Below are 7,619 nucleotides of genomic sequence, written 5' to 3'. Positions count from 1 at the left end.
AACCATCTGTGTGAGACTGAGTCCTTTGACCTTTTTAGCTGCCATATCATGTTTGAGACTGGAACTATGATCTGACTTCTCTTTTTAACCCAGATGGTTACAGCATGTCTTTCCAAAGAGGAAGTGTCTTTGGGAATGTACTAAAATCATACCCTCTTACAAGCAGCAGGTGTGCCACACATGTTTGCACTTCTCATGTGTAACCACGAGGTGTCAGTATTTACTTTATTTTACATGTCATACAGCAGTCATACATATAACCAGAGAAGGGCTATGGACAAATATAGCCTTATTTTAATACTCACCCACATGCGGCAAGCCCTTCATTTATGGAATTTAACTCAGCCATGCTAACTTGTTTTGGTAAAACATAGGTTAAAGAATCTAAAAAAACATTTAGAACAAGTATGGAATACCGAAGTTACTTTTCCTTCCCGAAATGAAAATAATTTCCTTAAAAGAACGATTAACTCATAGAACCTTTCATGTATCTGGTAGGGAGCCACTGAGACAGCAGTGCTAATCTCTTATCAATAACCACAGGTAGACCTACATTAGCATGTTACATTTTGGAAAGCGGTCTTCACTCTGTTTCCGCTTTTTTTGTGTGTAATACAGAAGCACCGCATTAAAAAACCAATATGTAGCAATTTCCATTAATCTACAGTCAAGTTGGATTCAGGCCCTAGCCTTGAAGTTTATCCCATTGATGCCTGCGGTTACTTGTTTTAGAGGAAGCAACATGTTTGAACATGAAAATGTTCAAACATGTTAAATGTGCAACCAGAGGGGAAAAAACTCTAGACCACCTTTACTCCACACACAGAGACGCATACAAAGCTCTCCCTCGCCCTCCATTTGGCAAATCTGACCATAACTCTATCCTCCTGATTCCTGCTTATAAGCAAAAACTGAAGCAGGAAGCACCAGTGATTCGGCTAATAAAAAAGTGGTCAGATGACGCAGATGCTAAGCTACAGGACTGTTTTGCTAGCACAGACTGGAACATGTTCCGGGATTCTTCAGACAGCATTGAGGAGTACACCACATCAGTCACTGGCTTCATCAATAAGTGCATCGATGATGTCGTCCCCACAGTGACCGTACGTACATACCCCAACCAGAAGCCATGGATTACAGGAAACATCCGCACTGAGCTAAAGGGTAGAGCTGCCGCTTTCAAGGAACGGGACTCTAACCCGGACGCTTATAAGAAATCCCGCTATGACCTCCGACGAACCATCAAACAGGCAAAGAGTCAATACAGGTCTAAGATTGAATCATACTACACTGGCTCTGACGCTCGTCGGATGTGGCAGGGCTTGAAAACTATTACAGACTACAAAGGGAAGCACAGCCGCGAGCTGCCCAGTGACACAAGCCTTCCAGACGAGCTAAACCACTTCTATGCTCGCTTCGAGGCAAGCAACACTGAAGCATGCATGAGAGCACCAGCTGTTCCGGACGACTATGTGATCACGCTCTCCGTAGCCGATGTGAGTAAGACTTTTAAGCAGGTCAACATTCACAAGGCCGCAGGGCCAGACGGATTACCAGGACGTGTACTCCGAGCATGTGCTGACCAACTGGCAAGTGTCTTCACTGACATTTTCAACATGTCCCTGACTGAGTCTGTAATACCAACATGTTTCAAGCAGACCACCATAGTCCCCGTGCCCAAGAACTCTAAGATAACCTGCCTAAATGACTACCGACCCGTGGCACTGACGTCTGTAGCCATGAAGTGCTTTGAAAGACTGGTCATGGCTCACATCAACAGCATAATCCCAGAAACCCTAGACCCACTCCAATTTGCATACCGCCCCAACAGATCCACAGATGATGCAATCTCTATCGCACTCCACACTGCCCTTTCCCACCTGGACAAGAGGAACACCTACGTGAGAATGCTATTCATTGACTACAGCTCAGCATTCAACACCATAGTGCCCTCAAAGCTCATCACTAAGCTAAGGATCCTGGGACTAAACACCTCCCTCTGCAACTGGATCCTGGACTTCCTGACGGGCCGCCCCCAGGTGGTAAGGGTAGGTAATAACACATCTGCCACACTGATCCTCAACACGGGGGCCCCTCAGGGGTGCGTGCTCAGTCCCCTCCTGTACTCTCTGTTCACCCATGACTGCATGGCCAGGCACGACTCCAACACCATCATTAAGTTTGCCGACGACACAACAGTGGTAGGCCTGATCACCGACAACGATGAGACAGCCTATAGGGAGGAGGTCAGAGATCTGGCCGTGTGGTGCCAGGACAACAACCTCTCCCTCAACGTGACCAAGACAAAGGAGATGATTGTGGACTACAGGAAAAAAAAGAGGACTGAGCACGCCCCCATTCTCATCGACGGGGCTGTAGTGGAACAGGTTGAGAGCTTCAAGTTCCTTGGTGTCCACATCACCAACGAACTATCATGGTCCAAACACACCAAGACAGTCGTGAAGAGGGCACGACAAAGCCTATTCCCCCTCAGGAGACTAAAAAGATTTGGCATGGGTCCTCAGATCCTCAAAAAATTCTACAGCTGCACCATCGAGAGCATCCTGACTGGTTGCATCACCGCCTGGTATGGCAACTGCTTGGCCTCTGACCGCAAGGCACTACAGAGGGTAGTGCGTACGGCCCAGTACATCACAGGGGCAAAGCTCCCTGCCATCCAGGACCTCTATACCAGGCGGTGTCAGAGGAAGGCCCTCAAAATTGTCAAAGACTCCAGTCACCCTAGTCATAGACTGTTCTCTCTGCTACCGCACGGCAAGCGGTACCGGAGTGCCAAGTCTAGGTCCAAAAGACTTCTCAACAGCTTCTACCCCCAAGCCATAAGACTCCTGAACAGCTAATCATGGCTACCCGGACTATTTGCACTGCCCCCCCACCCCATACTTTTTACGCTGCTGCTACTCTGTTAAGTATTTATGCATAGTCACTTTAACTCTACCCACATGTACATATTACCTCAACTACCTCAACTAGCCGGTGCCCCCGCACATTGACTATGCAACGGTACCCCCCTGTATATATAGCCTCCCTACTGTCACTTTATTCTATTGTATATATAGCCTCCCTACTGTCACTTTATTTTTACTTCTGCTCTTTTTTTCTCAACACTTTTTTGTTGTTGTTTTATTCTTACTTTTTTGTTTAAAATAAATGCACTGTTGGTTAAGGGCTGTAAGTAAGCATTTCACTGTAATGTCTGCACCTGTTGTATTCGGCGCATGTGACCAATAAAATTTGATTTGATTTGATTTGAAATATCTTTGTGAGATCTGGTTTCAAAGGAAATTGTTTTCCTTTTCTTAATACCCTGCTATTATGTAAATGTACCTCTATATTTTCTCACTTATTGAGTTAGCCTAATTGCACCAAATATAACATCACCAGGGTGCTGTATAATAGACATATACCGGTAGACATCATTGCACTGTACACATCCAGACTGAGTGAGATTATTTAGCTGTTTAGGAGTATAAATATAAACGCAACATATAATGTGTTGGTCCCATGTTTCATGAGCTGATGTGATCATTACACAGGTGCACCTTGTGCTGGGGACAATAAAAGGCCACTCTAAAATGTGCAAGTGTTGAGGGAGAAATTGGCATGCTGACTGGACCTATTGCCAGGATTGGTATAGGCAAATGCTTACATTTTTATGTCATGTTTATTTTATGAATTTATATTTCAGTCAATACAAAACATGAACTAAATTCATAAAATAAACATGAAATAAAAATGTACAAACCTCTCTGGTTATATAGCCTAATTTCAATTAATGGTCACCCAACCCAGATGATATCAAATGACATAGACTATTTGAATACCAAAGCATTCCAGCAAATTATAGTCATTATAGTCATTACCCAAAACCATCGTTATTAACGTTGCACTTGAAAACGCTTGTAAACTAACGCCTGACCACTCGTAGAACAGCTAAGTGCGTCGAGATGCTTTTTGCCCTATCCCGTCACTTTATACACAGAAGATATCTGCTAAACATTATTCCTATCTCTCCGCTGATAACTTCAGAACAAAGTTAAATACAAATACAAAGTTGCCAATGTCTTTGCAATTGATAAAATCAAGCGACGTATAAAACGATGCTTCAAATGAAAATCGAGATGACTGCATTATAATGTAAACAGTAGGCTAAGCCTATTTCAATCATATTGAAACACATTTCATGTTCAGTCAATTGAGTTATATTTGGATACTTGTAGGCTACTGTCTGTAATTTGTCTCAATATATTTCATGATGTGTAGCCTAACGTGCGCAATGATGTGCCAAATCGTTGATTTCGTATTTTTTTGTTGTAAGCGTTAGAATACGCCGCCTCAATATTTGCAGCCGTAGGTGGTAATATCTCTCTTGGAGTTGATCCGTCGTCAGTATTGTGAAATAATTGTAATGTTAAGGAAATATTTGAATGTAGGAAGCTGATCCGAGAGCAGCGCTCCCCTTCTTTCGATCCTATCATTATCGACACATGCTCCAACGACTCACTTAGCGACAGTTATCCCTCTGTGTGATGTTTTGGGAAACGCATGTTACATCTTCGGCCGTTGTCGGAAAGATGCATCGTTAAAACACTCGTAAGCTTAAATTCCATCGCTATTGGAAACCGGGCCCTGGTCTTCATATATTATGTTTCACTACTATGCCCCTGCTTGTGGTACAATGGCGAGGTCTCTCTCAGCTCATATCCCTTAATGGACTTCAAAGCTGTTTTGACTAAATGGAACACAACTACGGGCAGAAGTGACTACAAAGCCCGGAAGGTCCCTCTTTTATGACGTTTTCCGCGTTCCCAGCGCTATCCCTTACGCCCCGCTACCTCCCCCTGTACCTTCCCCCTCCCTGCTACACCAACCACCACTACTGTTCACTATTTGGCCACTTGGATATTTCCTCAGCGAGGAGGGTTTTTTACTCCATAGAGCAGGACTGCTGGCTATATGTGCATCTGAAGGGCTAACTGCATGCAATGAAACAGTAGAAGATTCGCAGGTAGGATAGCATTTTCTGCCGGATTATAATGTGTGTCCAGTCCGCTGCTTGAATAGACGTCGAAATGAGACATTCTCTCTGTCCATGCTTGGTTTAATTAGGGATTTGATTGGAGTGCGTTGCGAAATAGTGAGCAAGGCGATGTAGAAACCTTGCTTGACTCTCGAATCAATGGGATTATATGTCTTGTTTCAGAGTTATCCGTAATGCATAGTTTTTCCTCGGATGTAAACTCAACTGTTGTGCATGCAGTTTCTTATTTCAATTCGTGAACGTGTCCACTACTTTTCGGAATTAATGGTCAAAATCACATTTCATGGTGTGAGATTAGGCTGCAGAGGATGTTGCCTGTTGAGGAATTTAACATGAACCTCATTGCATTTTCAAACTACAACAGGAAATTAAGTCGTTTACACACAATTTAAAATTTTCGGCTAAGTGACCACATATTGCATTTGGTAAGAAGAGAAGCAGGAGTCGGAGTCCATGTGTGTTTTGGGGTCGCTCTGTATGTGAAATGAGATTGCCGATTGAGGTCGTTATAATAACACCACGTTTGTAAAACTTAATCAACATTACTGAGTTCATCCAATGTAACAAATAGCCTACATTCTTGTTAGAAATGTAGGCTGTGCATGTGTAGAGATTATGGCAATTCAATTGTAACTGCATGGAGGAGTGAGATTTGAAGCCGCCATATTATAACCTGATAGCCGCTACCATCAAAGTCAGTACCACTAGACTAGACACCTTTTAAAACTTTGCATTATCTCCATTCATACATGATACACTATTGAAGTATCTATGTTTATATGAAACACAACAGAGTGTGCCAAGCTGTGTTTCCCCATATCAGAGGCACTCATTCTGGCCGAATAAGCAGTCGAATTATTTTAAATCCAACCACACTCGTCCAGTATTTCAGCAGCAGTTCTCCACGTCCGTGAGTTTTGCATGTGCGTGGGTGCTGCTCGCTACAATATATCAATGTGTCAGTCATCATAAGAACGGCAACATTGTAACCAGGAATATGGAAGTTGTTGGCCGTGGAATTCCACGAATTACTCTATTTACTTTAACGATGCTGTGTGCCTTATTGCAGCGCATGGTAGTGCCACACCCCTTGGCTTGCATTGATGGAACGTTACAACTGTGATCGTGTACATTTACCTTTACATTTTAGTCATTTAGCAGACGCTCTTATCCAGAGCGACTTACAGTTAGAGTGCATACATTTTCATACTTTTTTTTCATACTGGCCCCCCGTGGGAAACGAACCTACAACCCTGGCGTTGCAAGCGCCATGCTCTACCAACTGAGTTACACGGGGCCTATTAAAGGCAGAATACCATCAATGTACCATTAATATTGAACGGTATAGCTTACCATTGCTTGGTATATCGTACGATTCAACAAAATAATACAAAATAATGTTAAATATTTTTTTTCATGTGGTGAATGATTATTCAAATGTTGATATATTGATACATCCTTATTTTATTGTAATAGTTAAGGACCACTAGTAAAGCCGGGCAAACTTGCTGTGTTTTAGCCTATAAGTGGACTTCACACTTGGAGTATGGCTAGAGGTAGACTGGATGGTTTGAGCTGGTAAGCAGAAGGTTGACACTGTTATGAGAGGCAGAAAAAGGGGGATGCTTGAAATGTTTGCTGTGCAAGGTAGCTTTTTTGGTTTCAGTTTTATGGGCAAGAAGTAAATCGTTCAGAAGACTCCCTAGCTTAGTCCTTGGTGTGTCAGTAAAAAGACAAATCTAGTAAAGATGTTCTGGGTATGTAATGTCTCAGAGAAGACTGATAGCTCTGTTGGGACACCTACCATACTGGGATTGGTTTGTTATGTCTTTGATATGAGTCATTGATCTGCCAGGGTAAGGTAATGTCAGGCTACATGGGGTTGGCACCCTCCCTTCTCTTCATCTAGTTCAGGGCTGTTTAATGTCAGTCCTGTAGGGCCAAAACACTTCTGTTTTTCATCCTCTCCTTCTAATATAATACTGATTTAGACCTAGGACACCAGGAGAGTGGAATTAACTACCAGGTAGAATCAAAAACAAGTAGTGTTTGGCTCTCAAGGACCGGAATTTAACAGCTCCCAAAAGCATCTTAAGGCTAAGTTCATTGTTAGAACCATTGAGCTCAGTGGTTCTAATGAATAACTTAGCCATAAGATGCTTTTGGGAAACCGGGCCCTGGTCTAGTTGTTGACCCATGGGGCGGCGCAAAAATTGGCCCAGCGTCGTCCAGGGTAGGGGAGGGAATGGCCGGCAGGGATGTAGCTCAGTTGGTAGAGCATGGCATTTGCAATGCCAGGGTTGTGGGTTAGATTCCCACGGGGGCCAGTATGAAAAAATAAAATAAAAATGTATTCACTAACTGTAAGTCGCTCTGGATAAGAGCGTCTGCTAAATGACTAAAATGTAATGTAAATGTTGAAGTCCATGGAGGGGCTGCATGGCTTTTCCCATTGGATTGGTCTTCCATGCTATCATAGAAAAGCAATGAAGTATTTGAATACACATGGGGAGCGTTCACTTTGCGTCAACGTTTGCTAGGTTGCATGAAGGTTTGT

The 7,619-nt window shown here is 43.2% G+C and overlaps 1 protein-coding gene across 1 annotated transcript in view; it reads left to right on the top strand.

The window, feature by feature from the left end:
• The first annotated feature begins 4,944 nt into the window (after positions 1–4,944).
• Positions 4,945–7,619, top strand: part of LOC311114786 (talin-2) — a 119,414-nt gene continuing 116,739 nt past the window's right edge. The window contains exon 1 of the mRNA XM_084190024.1: positions 4,945–5,029. The gene's annotated coding sequence lies outside the window, so the exon portion shown is untranslated. The remainder of the gene's footprint in view (positions 5,030–7,619) is intronic.

This window comes from Coregonus lavaretus, assembly GCF_964263955.1.
Source record: "Coregonus lavaretus genome assembly, contig: HAP1_SCAFFOLD_467, whole genome shotgun sequence".
NCBI classification, from domain to species: domain Eukaryota; kingdom Metazoa; phylum Chordata; class Actinopteri; order Salmoniformes; family Salmonidae; genus Coregonus; species Coregonus lavaretus.
Note: the sequence above shows the minus strand (reverse complement) of the source record. Positions and strands in the feature narration are given on the sequence as shown.